The 14,755-nt window shown below is 36.6% G+C and overlaps 1 protein-coding gene across 2 annotated transcripts in view; it reads left to right on the forward strand.

Moving 5' to 3' along the window:
* LOC145984502 (uncharacterized) overlaps window positions 1-13,710 on the forward strand; it is a 105,617-nt gene extending 91,907 nt beyond the window's left edge. Inside the window, exon 9 of one of the 2 annotated variants that reach the window (XM_083118156.1) lies at window positions 13,379-13,710. The gene's annotated coding sequence lies outside the window, so the exon portion shown is untranslated. Of the gene's footprint in view, window positions 1-2,695; window positions 2,768-13,378 lie in introns of those variants that run through there. The other variant, XM_083118158.1, reaches the window with a different exon arrangement.
* Window positions 13,711-14,755: the final 1,045 nt, after the last annotated feature.

Raw genomic sequence — 14,755 nt, forward strand, 5'->3', positions numbered from 1 at the left:
TTATACAAATAATTGCTTTTGTTTTTAGAGATAAAAATTTTACATACTTATTACTTGTACATACAGCAAACAAAATATTGGTACATCAAAACTTCTACGTATTCTTTACATGACATACAGACATTATTTTCAAATCATTACTTTACTTGTTTGTGATAATTATAAAAACATGGATGCAAAAACAGTCCAGGAGTACCAGGGCAGATTACACAGTTGTAGATAGTGTCGGTTCTCTTTCCATTTTTCTTGCATTCCCGACATTTCTTCACCAGTGTTCTTCCCTTTGGTCCTTGCTGACACTTTGTTGGTAGATGATCTGTTTTTCTTGAAGGAGTTGGAAGAACTTCTGGTCTGGCTGATTTGAAGGACAGCAAGTGTCTAATTATAACCAATCTGAAATCATATAGGTTCATTGTTTTGTTTACAGTGTATTTGTTGTGGAGGTGGAAAGCATTTAGAACCATAAGCTGTACGTAGTGGACAAACAGTTCTTTATACCACCTTATTGTCTTGCAATCACTTGGGTAGTAAGCCATCATTTGGTCCTGTCTGTCGACTCCCGACATGTAGCAATTGTACTGTACAATCGAAAGTGGGTTCATGTGTTTTTCATTTCTCTTATTTATGATCTCAACTAATTCATTTGGAAATTCTGTAGATATATAAAGCACTTCTCTTTTATCGTGCCACTTGCCGATCATGATGCCTCCATCAGAGTATTTCCCTGTGCTTTCCCCCTTTTTCAGTTTCGCTCTTGTGACTGTCTGTGGGTTGTTTTTTCTGTTAGCCCTAAGGGTACCTGTGGAATAAGTTTTTTTTTCTCCAGGAGAACCTGGGATAGTTCATGACTGTTGTAGAAGTTGTCCATGTAGAGGGAATGTCCATTGTATCATTTTCCCTCCATGAGATGCAGGACTACTTTACTGGAGTGACCCTTTCCACCTAGTTCATCATATGCACCACTGTATACAAAAGTCTTTAGTACAAGGCCATCAGGTTCTGTTAGTACATATATTTTAATACCATATTTATGTCTTTTACCTTTTATGTACTGCCTAAAGAAAAGCCTACCATGCCACAGAAGCATTGCTTCATCTAAGCTGAGCTCCTTTCCTGGATAGTATACGGAGTGCATCTTATTGTTAAAAAGGTCTAACACTGATCTTATTTTGTATAAACGATCATCAGGTACAGGCTCATCAGAACGAGGATTTCTGCAGAAATGTAAACAGTGCAGTATGATCAAAAATCTGTCTCTGCTCATAAATTGAGGAAAACAACTCAAGAATAAGGTATCAACTTTCCAATAGTCTGGTAAACGAGGCATAGCGACTGTCCCAGTATGTAGAAGAAGACCTAAAAATACTTTCAGTTCTTCCACAGTCAAGTCCCTCCACATTGAAATACGTGAATTAACCTTCATACCTTCTGAAAGAAATATCTCTTCAGTGTAGTTGTTTGTATATCTGACAATTTCTTCAAGAAACAAATCATCAAGCAATAATTGGAAATAATCACATGGGCTATTGTTACCAGGCAGAGGAACTAGAAGCACATTACCTTTAGTAAAATGAATTAGCCTTAGACGTGAAGGATCATCAGTCCAAATGGTCGTGTCTGCTTCGTTTGAATAGGCATCACTGGCACCTTCTGTTGCAGATTCACTTTCTGATGAGCCATGCTCACTATCAACACACAAAACACCATCATTTTCAGTCATTTCACTTTCATCACTAGAATGTTCAAATAAATCACTCGAACCTACAGATATATTATCCAGTTCACTAATCGTCATGCTCTCGATATCAATATTTTTAGCCCTTGATGAAGTAAGAGGCCGATTCATTTCCCCGCATCTTTCACGATTCATTTTCTGCAGTACTTTGCAATGAATGCAACAATGAACAAAATCTAAACTTCATCTACCGCCACATTCAGTACGACAATGGCTGAAGTAAAACTGGCGGGCTGATCTCCCGCCAAAATCAACTCTGCACGAAGCGAACGCAAAGCGCCAATCGGCATCCAACGCATATCGGGAGAAATCACCCAGATGCAGATCGGCGCTTTCAGCAGTGAACATGTTAAGTAGTATCTTTACTTCCTCTTGGAACTAAAAATAAAATGAATGGAAACAAAGTATAGGATATAGAATTATCTTTTTAAATGGATGCAAAATAGTATTCTTAGGAGAGTAGTCCTTAAAGAGTACGCAACACGTCCTCTAAAAATACGCACTTGAATGTGTTGTGGTGATGAAGGAAATAAAACCACTAACACATGTCAAACTGAAAGGCACCCTGTCCTTCATATGAAGAGCAAGCAAGCTTCATGCCACCGTTGCTTGCAACTTCCACATTGAATCCAGTCTTCTGTAATTGGTTTCCCATAGATTTCATGGCATCCTGGGCAGTTGACAACTTCTTGAACGTCTGTAGATGTGGAAGGTACAGCAGCATCAACTTTCAAGGACTTTTTCCCTTTGCAACACTTGCCTCCTTTACTTGGCTCCGTACTTTGGGATGATGCACACTCCAATGTTGCTCGATATGGTGATATTCTTTCCGCATCTACTGCTCTTCAACTCATGCTTGGCTGTGGGCAGGGGGAACAATTCAGAAGGAGATACTCATAGGTCAACTTCTGACTGTTTGTTGCTGCCATTGTCACTTCGACAGTGTGTATGTACTTTCAGACACTGCACTAGCATTGGAATTCCTCGGATGCTGAACATCATCCTCATGAGGCTGAATTGATAATATCTGAGCACTGACTGGTTTCCTCCTGGTGGACTGTCACAGCTGATCAGTTTGTTACTGCTGCAGGTAGGAAATCTTCGTCTGTGAAATTGTCAGGGTTGTATGGATGCTACTTTCACCTTTTCAATTGTTGCAATTCGTTCATATGAACAGTGAAAGAGGTAGGGCATTTCATTAACAGTAATACAGTGTCCAGGATTGTTTGCAATCCACTTGTCACATTCAATAGCAAATGCTTTCTTAAGGGGTCCAAAGAAACCTCTATCAAGAGGTTGCAGCATGTGACTGGCGTGCAGTGGAAGTGAATGTAAAGTGACTAAATTTTCTCTGCACAATAATATAGCACCTATTCTACAATGCAAAACGTGGTTGTCAACAATCAGCAAAACTTGCTCTTGTTCGCTTGGCTTCACGAACTTTATAAAGTGTTGCAGCCATTGTATGAAAAGGTCAGTTGTCATGTATCCTGAGTCTGAAATGACAGGTAGAGTTCCTTCGGGTGCTTCTTTGTACAGTTCAATCCTAAGTCTCTTTCTAGGAAAGATCATGGCAGGGGGAACGTAGATGCCAGTAGGGGACATGCAACATACAATTGTAATGTTTTGTCCCTTTTCACCAGACACCACTTGTTACTATGTAGAAACTGCCCTGTCCCTCAAGAGTACGCATGCGAACTCTATGGTACTGTTCAATCCATACACTTTGAGGACAATGCCACATTTAATGTTTGGTCACCATCCCACAATGCTGCAAACATTGGAAATTGGCACTGCGTACTCTTTCAAGACTGTGTACTCTTATAGGAACCTACCCTATGCAAGAAGAAACTCGAAATGCTTGCAAAATCTGAAAAATCGTCCATGGTTTTTTTTATAGGTTTTTGTAGGTTTGCATTATAATATTTCATCTTTCGATGGTCCTCCCTTGGGTACTGGTCTGGGTCAGTGGAATGCATATTGCAGGCTTACTGAATACAACCCTCATTCTTGTAATGGTCTGTGAACCACTGGCCTTGAAAATGTTGTCCATGTGGCTCCTATAAGGTCCTTACCAAGAAAGCGTGCAGTACTCTGTCATTGCCAAATATCAGTCTTCTTGTGCTGTTGTAGCCTTTGGGTGACCACTGTTTAAGTCCCGGCCAATATTTTCATCTTGTTGTAACCTGTTTTCCAGAGTCTGGAAGTAACACTCTGAGAAATATTCAGCTCCTCAGTCACTGCCATATGTGTTTGTCGAGCCTAGAGTTTCTTGATCATCTTATGCCATATAATATCATCTACATAGCTGCATTGAGCCATATTCTAAGGGGAACAAACACTATTGCATCCACAAACAACTGAACATGCCAAGGGTGTGACTAGCATCTGACTGTAACAAGTAACAAGTAATGAAATATGTAGTTATTTTTACACCTACTTTTTTTTTGCATATTTCAATGATGATGATGATGATAACTACACTTTTCTGTCAGAAAGTGCAAATTAAATGAATGTCTTCATGCATTCATACATAATTTTGTATGAGCAAATTGTGTATGTGACAGTATTTTACTTTGTATCTCTAACCTGTTTTATATTTAATCATAGGTTTATTACAATGTATTAAAAATTAATGTTACATTTTAGCTTGTCATCAGTAAAGAAAATAACAGTCCCATTGCAGTTCATGCATCTTCCATACTAGGTAGTAACTGTAAAAATTACTTATAGTTAAGTTTCAAAGTAACATTAAGTAAGTTACATTTTAAAAAGAGAGTAACTTCATCTTTAACTGAGTTATTTTTAAATAGTATCTTTCCAAAGACTGGTGTGTGTGTATGTATCTGTATATATATATATATATATATATATATATATATATATATATATATATATATATATATGCGTAATATATGTATTTAATTTGTCAGGTTTGGAATGTAGGATTTGTAGGTCAGGTTTGATTTTTGTATGAGATGTAGTGCATGATTACTTATGCAGTAGAATGAAAGGGACAACTGTTATTACTTACTTAATCCTTGGCTGCTACAGCCCCTGAAGGGCTTTGGCCTTCCTCACAATATAGCCCATTCTCTTCTATCTTCTGCTCGACTTCTCCACTGTCTTACTCCCATCCTCCTAAGGTCCTCCTCAATATCCTCCAACCATCTTTTCCTTGGTCTTCCTCTTAATCTTCTCCCTCTTGGTCGCCCTTTATAGACCATCTTTATTGCTCTGTCTTCAGGCATTCTTTCCACATATCCCAGCCACTACCTGATATACTTTGATTTTCAAATTTCTACTCAGGCTACGAGATTTGAAAATTCTTAACAGTGAGAAATAACTTTGATTACCAGCTGCAATTCTTGCTTTTATTTCCTCCTTAATATTATTATCGAAGTTAACTAATATTCCAAGGTGAGAACATGTATTTAGTCTTGCTTTGATTTATTTGGAGTCCTATCTTACTAGCTGTATTCTCCAATCTTTCCAGTCATTCCTTCAGTTCTTGCAGTCTTCGTGTCATCATATCAATGTCATCAACATATGCTAGATTTTGGCTCACTCTGTTGAAGATAGTCCCTCCTGGGTTACTCCTTTGACCCACTCTTCTCCCACTGAAGTATTCTGCCCATCTCTCTAAGATCTCACATTTCCCCCTACTAGGTTTACTACTTGGTCTTTACAGAAAGCTGTCTTCGGTTGGAAGCCTTTCCTTATATCCTTCACCCTCATGTACACTTTGCAACATCTTATTTGACTGCCCTGAAAAATTTCAGAGTCCGGAATTCGTAAATTTGGCAGCATAGCGCTTCAGAGCCAACTAAGAGTAGCCAACTTTGCAACATTTCTCCTACCTGAATGAAAACACTAGTGATTTTTTTTCATTCTTTCACATTCCATTAAGTAAAGATACCCTAAAGCAGTAATAAAATATATGAGTAGACAAAAAAAATGTAAAGTAGAAATACGAATGTTGAAAATATTTCAAGATTCTTAGTTCTGAATTTGAAAATAGGAAAATGTATGTGCATTGTGAAACACTGGACAGGTTCTTATCCACCTGGAAAGAATTGCAGTCACATTTGAATGCAAGAAGGCAAATTTATGATGATTTTTTGCGAAATGTTTAGTAAAGATACCTTGAACAACACCAAACGATTCTGCAAAGTGTGTCTTTTCCTTGGTTCTTGGTGAAAGATGGTTCAAAACTCCTGCACAATGTTGCTTCAACTGAGATTAACGTGTTTTACTGAGTTTTCTGTTAGCAATCTCCTTGAGTAGTTGGTTAGATAACAGCACTTTCGTTTTTTTACTGTTTTCGTCAAGATTGAAACATCGTAGGTTCAAATCCCACCCTTTCCTTATTATTTTTTCCTTTTTATTTGCCAAGTACGAAGTGTTCTAATAACGTAATATAATATTATATGATATTACTGTAAATATTTATGCGATGCATGCTCAGTGGCAGCGATTGGGTTTCAAAACTGATGGGGCAAGGTGGGGGGAGGGGGGATGGCAAGGACAGTTTCTTTCCCTTGGTAGATAATGTTTAGCATAGTGCTGGGTCATCTGCCCTTCCACACTCCATAATCGTCGCCTCTGTGCATGCCTCAAGTAATGCTTCTACTAATGTTTTTAATCTTTCAGTGATTGGCAGGATTTTAGGAAATACTTTTCCTTTCATTCAGCTGTTATAAGTTAACATATATTAAGAACTTACATGTCAACTTTCTCCATCCGGAAATGCTGGACATAAATCGCGTAAATATCAACGGAAATATCCAAGAAATGTAGATAAGCATTCTCGTCCAAAGCCGTTTACTTCCCGAAAAAGATATCGCAAGGAAGTAGGTTTGAACCTACGACCTTCCATTCCATAAGCAAACGATCCCCCTACACCACACGGTTCACGTTATTTTATGCACTCGGTTCGGATTCCACTTTAAACTGTAGGTCCAGTCCCGATTAGCCTTACTATGCATAAAGTTAACTTAAAACACCATATCAACCAATTCATGTCCTTTCAGAGTGGGCCTTCTATGATACTGTAGTCGGCCAGCATCCGAGAATACAGTTCTGCTTCGCATATACCAGAGCGTAATAGCATTTAATATTATGACTAATGCTGTGCGATAACAGTGTCCAGAAAAAGAACCTCAAAGTAGATCTTCACACAAAGTATTTTAATTCATTGCCAAACATTTCAGTTAAGAATAAGATTATGCTTTTCCAGTGACCGTATTTTCGATTCATGGTGAATTTGCTAAAAGGACCATGTCAAGAAATCTAAATATGTAAGTTTTACTAGTAAATGCATTTAAAATGCACGAAACAACAGGGGAGGAGGAAAATAAACCTCAAAAATAAGTAAAAATGCAACAAAAACTGTTAAAAATACTGACAAATAAACTAAAAGCCAAAAAAGGCCGAAAAATGAAAAAAATGTAAAATAGAAAGTGTTTTCTGGCTCTAACTGAAGGGAAACGGACATGATATCAGGTTTAGCATTCTTTTTAATGGTCAGAAAAAAAGTTGATTTTTCATCAACTTCCGGACCCTAATTTGTAATTATGACCATTGAAAAAGTTGGAGGTAGCTTACTTAAAATTTTTCTTGCTGAGGGATCGTATAGTCCCATATCTCCACTTCATAATAAAGAAAAACATCAAGTTCATATTTTGAAAATGACTTGGAGTTTTCCACCACGAAAATATGTTTTTCATAGTTTGAAGTTCGTTAGTATTATCTTTCAAGGTTTCCGTTGTTTTAATTTCACACATATTTTATATTTCATACGTTCCTCTCTCTTTTCATACAGTCTTCGGAAAAAAGCTGAAGTTTCTTGTCAAACGGGGTCTGGTCAAATGACTCCTTTTCGCTCTCCTGTTCCTACTTTAAACAAACAACAAAATACTTCGTAACTAAACGATTGCTTGTTCAAAACACGGAATTTTTACACAATTTACAAAATATGACAAAATGCCAATAGACATGTTCATCATTTTTCCCTTTCAGCGTTTCTCGATTTTATCTGAATTCGTTTCCTCATGAAAATTGCCATGAGGAAATTATAGATATGACATTATGTGTGAATTGGTTTCTTCAAACTGGTAGCAAATTTTAACATGAGCTACCTGGAGAAGAGGTAGCCTGCTTGATTCATACGAGGAAGGTCATAGGTTCAATTCTCCACCTTGGCAGGATTTTTTTCAGGAGTATATCGTTGGGTGTAAAGTTGATCCACCGTGCTAAGAAGTTAACTTTGGTCTCTGTATTTCACGAGAGGAAAGGAAATAGTAAGAGAAAGTTATTTCGATGATAGGAGGAAGTCACATGTCACGTGGAATGCGCAGAATCATGTTACATAGACCTAATTCTGTAATGGTGGTTTCGAATATTGCAAAGTTAGTGGGGAAAGTTTGTTATATCTGATACTCATACTTTCTGTTCAAAGAAGACAAACATTTTAGATACAAAGCAGTGAGGAATTAACGATCATTATGAGGTTTTGAATTTTTTGTTTGTCACTCACTATATAAATACTTATTAGTAGTTTCTTATCGAATCGACCTTCGTCGCAATAACAATTTATTTATGTTAATTAGCAATTTACTATTAGTTTTAGACGCATGGTAAGATGGTGGTGAGGGGATTGACAACAGTCATTACGAAGGAATAGACATAAAATTACCAATCTTAGCAATTTGAACTCATTAAACGCTCTCCTTTGTTACAGTACTGCACTACATCACTACTTAATATAACTGTATATCTTTTTTTAGTATATCGAAATCAAATAATCAATATTTTAGGTTTCAGTGAAGAACAAACAATACATAACTTAAATAACATTACATTTTGCATCCTGAATACATATATGTGATTTGTGAATTAACCATGATGTGTGTGTTAACACAACATATGAACAATAACTAAAAAGAAATGTTTTAACTTTAAACCCTGGAAATCTCCAACTTCTAAGGGGAAATATGCGCAGTGTGCATTGGATTCATTTTTTAAATATTCTAATATCAACGGTATCTGGTCAGCAAATAATAAAGAAAGAAAAAAAGAAAGAGGAGAGGGTGGGATTTGAACCCGCGACCTTTCACGCTTGATGAAAAATAAGGATAGCAGCGCCTAACCAACTGCTCTAAGTTAACTTAATGACGTTATACCCTTAAAGACATGTTGACGTTTATGAAGAGTCCCACCTTCCTGTGTTTCAAGCACATTTTCTCGACAAGTCGTGTAAAATATATGTTTTTGAGAACTGTTCTATATTATGCAAGGTATTGTAAATAAAATGTCGCATAAACTCCTCACAAATTTGCTTCTTTCTGCAGAAACTTGATGGCAATTTCCTCCAGGTGGAGAAAAACTGTATTCAGTGTTTCAAAGCCCCCAAATTTCAAGTCGAGCAAGCAGAATCGTAAATATCCTTCAAGGTTCTTTTTCCAATTTATTACATTTGTTTGATTGTGTATTATAATAGCGGTTTATAGTTTCTAAGTTCATGGAAAGTGTTAAATTGAAAACCTATCACCGCAGCGTTTATCGTCTAGTGGAAGGATCTACTCAAAGTTGGCTACTCTCACCTGGAGCTGAAGTGCAATGTTGCTAAGTTTACGATTTTGGGACTTAGAATTCTTTCGGGACGGTCAAATAAGATGTTGCGAAGTGTACATTTTACTTAGTTGCTGCTTACTATTATATTCTTCAAGTTCGTCAATCAACTCTTTCTCAAAGTGCCATTTCATTCTCCTGCACAAACTGTCTGCTACCTTTCTTTTTAGTCTATATTGTTCTGTGTTATACCTGGTTTTCCTATTAAGCATTCTCTATTGTGCCTCATTTCTTATTGCTGTTCTATACTCCTCATCAAACTATTTATCTCTTTGCATCTTTGTCTTCTCTCCCAGCACTTCCTCTGCTCTTTCATGTAGTATCTCCTTAATTATACTCCATTTCCCTTCAATACTTTTGCTTTCCCACCTTTGAATTCTTTTCCCAAGTTAGTTACCTACCATTAAACGAAATTGGTTGGCAATTGCTTCATCTCTTTTTAACTTCTCATCATCATACCTTGAGGTGACCTTTCCTCTTCTTCCATCCCTGTATGTGGCTGTTCGCTGTCTGTATTTAATGTGGACTAAATAATGGTCCAAATCACTGTCTGCTCCTCTGCAGCTATCTACTTGTAGACAATCAGAGACATGGTCTATCAGCACATGGTCAATTTGGTTTTGTGTTACACCATCAAGTAAGCACCAAGTCATTTTCCTCACATTCTTCCTTTGATGCCAGGTGCTTCTAATTACCATTAAGTTACACATAACCAGATCTATCAGTCTCAGACCATTATCATTTGAAAATTCATGCAAACTTTCCTTTCCTGTAGTGTCTTGGAATGCTTCTTCACGTCCAACCTTGGCATTAAAATCTCCCATTATTATTTTAATGTAATGTTTTGGTATACGATCGATTACCTGTTCCAACTGCTGGTAGAATCCATCTTTTTCATCTTCTTCTGCCTCTTCTGTTCATACATGTATACATATTAAGGTAATGTTGAAGATCCTGGGTTTCATTCTCAATGTCTCAATGCCAACTCCATTCACTGCAAGGCAGCAGAGTCTGGTTTTGGTCCACCCTGGGTATTTTATTCCCCCGATACCCACCATATCTGGTGAGCATTCCCTTATCCAATCTGCCACCTCAGGATGCACCCATTAGGAGATGAGTAACTCCGCATGGGATAAGTGTTATTAACTGAGCAAAATATTTCAGCTTGTTATAAATTTCTTCTTTCTAAAGTTTTTCAGACTTGATCAGTGTGGTATTACCGCTATGGTGAATTCTTTCTTCTGTCTCCTGTCGAATTTCTTGTTCCACATTCGACATTTCTTAGTTGTATTTGCTTTGCTAGTTTCATGAAACTTTCCAGAAATTCCTATTTCAATCAAATCCGAAGTCCTCCTGTTGTGGATGTTTTATGACTTAAGTTCTCATTTGTATTTCTTGATGTAACTTTGAAGTCTCAGCATGAAACTGTATTCTTACCTTCAAGGCAGGATTTTTAGTCCATAATCTAATGTTTCCCTTTATTGTCATGTGTTACTGTTAGTTTCTGTGAAACCAGTTCTGGCAGAAAACTTTTCTGGTTTGAGTGGATCAATGTATGACTTTCTAAGTTTTGAGTGGGACAAATCTTTAAATTAACATGTGCTTTTTTATGATGAAATGTGCCTAATACATTTTGACAGGGTAATCTGTGGCACACTATGCTCCTGTCTGAAACCTCATATCTTCCAGCAAGCCCTTAGCTGAGCAAATCTCGATATCATTGTCTAATGTTCACATAACGCGGTCAACATTATTAGACTGTATTACCACAATCAATCATAGGTGCAGACTTTGAAGGGTCAAGGCACTTTCTTGCCAATGGAGTGCCTCAAGAAGGGAAAGAGAGACATACTTCTTGTCTCCAGAGGTAAAACCAGGATTTCTTTTTGATGGGGAAAAATCATATTGGAAAAATTGCCAGGGGTAAACCGTACTAAGATAGCAACCTTCAAAGTACCTGTCATAGCAAATCAAATGTTGTTTTAAGTCCACTTTATATTGAGATAGGCTAATTTGGACTGAACCTACTGTTTCAGGTCTGATCTGAACCACTTTGCCTCCTCTGGAGATCGAACCTATGCCTTTTCATTGTGAGGTCTGCACCCGTCACTCTCAATTGTGATTTATGAATGCCTACTTTTGAAAGAATGTTACTCAAAGAACAGAAAATTGATTATTTTTGTTGTGTTTTCATGCATAAACCATGGTGAAATTAGCGAGAAACACAAACACACACATCAAATACAAAATTTTCAATATTCCTCGAGTCAATAGTCTATGTCTGTAAAATTTGTTTAGAATGCCATTGTATCCACTTATAGAAAATTTCGGACAGTGAGTATTCCATGTTATCGACATTGTGCAAATTATGTTCTCTACATATAGTACGTACAATATATTTGCATGAGGTTTCAGTTATATTTCCTGATGTTACATCAAAAACAAGAGCCAATCAACAGAAGTTAGTGTCACGTCTAGAAATCACCAGCTCAAGATCTATAAAATATAAAAGGCCACTACATTTGTTTTTCATAAGAATTTCAATGTAGCAGTGTAAGATGGCAAAAATTCAGGATCCCATATATGACTATACCAATATTTGCCCCCAATCCCTTCCTTCCTTAATACTGACTCTCGGTTAAGAATTTTTGTTGTAAATGGTCAAGGAGAAATACGTGTAAAAATGTTAAGTTTTGTTTGCCTAAATCTTTTATTTGCTTAGTAGATAACACAATGTACTCTCCAATCATAGAAGCTGAATCCACTCATGATAAGTAAGGTAGATAGAAACATGCACAAAATAATGCTGAAAAAATCAGTGAGAGCAATTATATACAGCATGTCCGGCTTATATCTATAATTAAAGAAACATGCACTACAGTTTGCAAATACCTGCCACAGTCAACACCTGTGTATGTACAATACTGCCATCTGTTGCCATTTACAAAAAAACATGAAACTGTGTCATGCACATGCGCATGGGCACAGTAAACAAACATGGTGGAGTGGACTCCACAACAGAAGGTGTTCCTCCAGGTACGATTTTTCAGCAGGATGGGTCCCACCACATTTTGCAAACCAGGTGCATGACTTTCTTGATATACAGTTACCAGGATGATGGACGGGTTTCAGCATTTCTTGCCTGGCCTCTGCTGTCACCTAACCTTTCTTTCCCCACTAGGGCTACTAAGGGTGCCCATATAGAAGTGTATTGACGTTGTTAGTGATAGTGATGGAGCCAGTATCTTTCATTTTGTGATGTGTAATGGCAAGATATTGTGCATCAGGATATACCTTCATTCCCAATAAATTCCTGGTCACACAGATTTTGGGACAGTTTCTTTTTTTGGAACAAATTTACAATACCGGAAGTATCTTTAATTGATTTCAAATTCGGCATACTAACTAATTTTGGCCTCGTAATCATGAATCTGCAGTTAACATTTGGCACTCATGTCTAGAAATTGCAAAATAAACTGAAAGAAGTGGTTCCGTGAACAGAGTAAACACCATTGATTGATGAAGAAAACAACTATTTTTTGCAATGATTAGAGTTTAAAAACTATGTTCATGATGACCTTGAATTTTAACGATGCTTGGCTAACCTAACCTAACCTAACCTAACCTAACCTAACCTTACCGTGAATGGTTCGTGGGCCAAACATTTTTTCCTTCTTTATGAAAGATGACATTTTCTCACATGCAAATCAACAGGTCTCACTTATTGCACAACACTTGAGCAACCTTCGCATGAAAATCACATGTCACTTCTTCATTGTTACCATGTTAGTGTAGGGACAATCAGAGCGGTAATTTCTGCTGTTATTTTGCAATTTGTAGATGTGACCGCCAAATTTTAACTGCAGATTCGTGAATATGAGGCCTAAATTAGTGAGTATGCCAAATTTGAAACAATCGGATATACTTCCGGTATTGTATTTCTTTATAGCTCTAAACCAGACACCCTGTACTACAATGATAGAGATACAGTGAAATTATTTTTCTTTACAGAAGAGATTTCCACCATGGTGAAAGCTTACCAGAAGATGATAAAGAGAAAAAAAATTTTGGGTTACCCTATGATGGGCAGTAGGCAAGTTGAGGATACTGAGTGGCCTGATGAAGAGTTGTATGTTTGTTCTGATTTATTTTTGTTCTACATTTGTTCTGCATTGGACATTTTCTTGCAATATTGTTTGAAATTGTTGTGATTTAATAACTTTGGATTTACTGTTTGAATCATTTTATATAAATATGTACATATTTTTTGTATATATTATTGTGTTTGTTTGTATGTGTGCATGTATGTATATAGTATTTGCAATTAAGTTATAATAAGTTGTACGTATAAGTTTCTTTCCAAAATACATTAATGCACTAATTCATTCATTCATATTCTTTATTTCTGTTGACCCATGTCCATAGGTATGGAAGTCGTCATATAACAATACATACAGTAATAAAATATTAATACAATTTTAGACAAGGATTACAGTAATGATTTTAAGAACTACTACATGAAGGAATTCCCTCTTAAATTGGGTACTTGATTCCATTGTTTTCATGTGGTCAGGTAATTTATTATACAGGTGGATACTTACGAATTTAGGACCTTTTTCAAGGAGAGTGGTATTATGAGTTTGTATAACCAGATTGTGATTTTTTTCTTGTGTTGTATGGATGTACTTCCTTGATACGTTTGGAGAAACTAGACATATCTTGTTTTACATAGCACAGTAAATGTAATATATATAGGCAAGGTAATGGTAGAATGCCAAGATCTCTGAAGATCCTACATGGTTCATTTATTTTCTTTCCTGCCATAATTCGTACAACTCTCTTCTGCAAAATAAAAATTCTTGCACTGTTTCTAGCATTCCTCCAAAATACAATTCCGTATGTTAGTTGTGACTGGAAAAGACTGAAATATGTTGTTCTTATTGTCTCCCTGTTTATTATGGTTCTTAAGGTTCGTATACCATATATGGTTTTGCTTAATTTCCCTGCTAGGTGCTCTATATGTATGTCTCAGTTGAGATTTTCCTGCATCCAAGTACCCAGGAATTTTATGGAATTTGTATATTTGACGTTCATTTTCTATTTTTATTACTGGGTCTTCATTGTTCTTATTTCTTGAATGATGACATTTTATTGCTAAAGTTTTGTTTCTATTTATCGTCAACTTATTTGTGGGGAACCATTTGCAGAGTTCGTTTGAGGTGTTTTTTATATTTGAAATTAGAATTTGTTTTTTTTTGCCAGTTAGAATAATGCTCGTGTCATCTGCATATAAGGTAGTTTTAACTGAGGGTAAGTTTGAAGGCAGGTCATTTATGTATATGGTAAATAGTACTAGCCCTAGAATAGAGCCTTGAGGAACCCCACATG

Source organism: Lepisma saccharinum, chromosome 2 (genome assembly GCF_977018435.1).
Source record: "Lepisma saccharinum chromosome 2, izLepSacc3.1, whole genome shotgun sequence".
Taxonomy (NCBI): Eukaryota; Metazoa; Arthropoda; class Insecta; order Zygentoma; family Lepismatidae; genus Lepisma; species Lepisma saccharinum.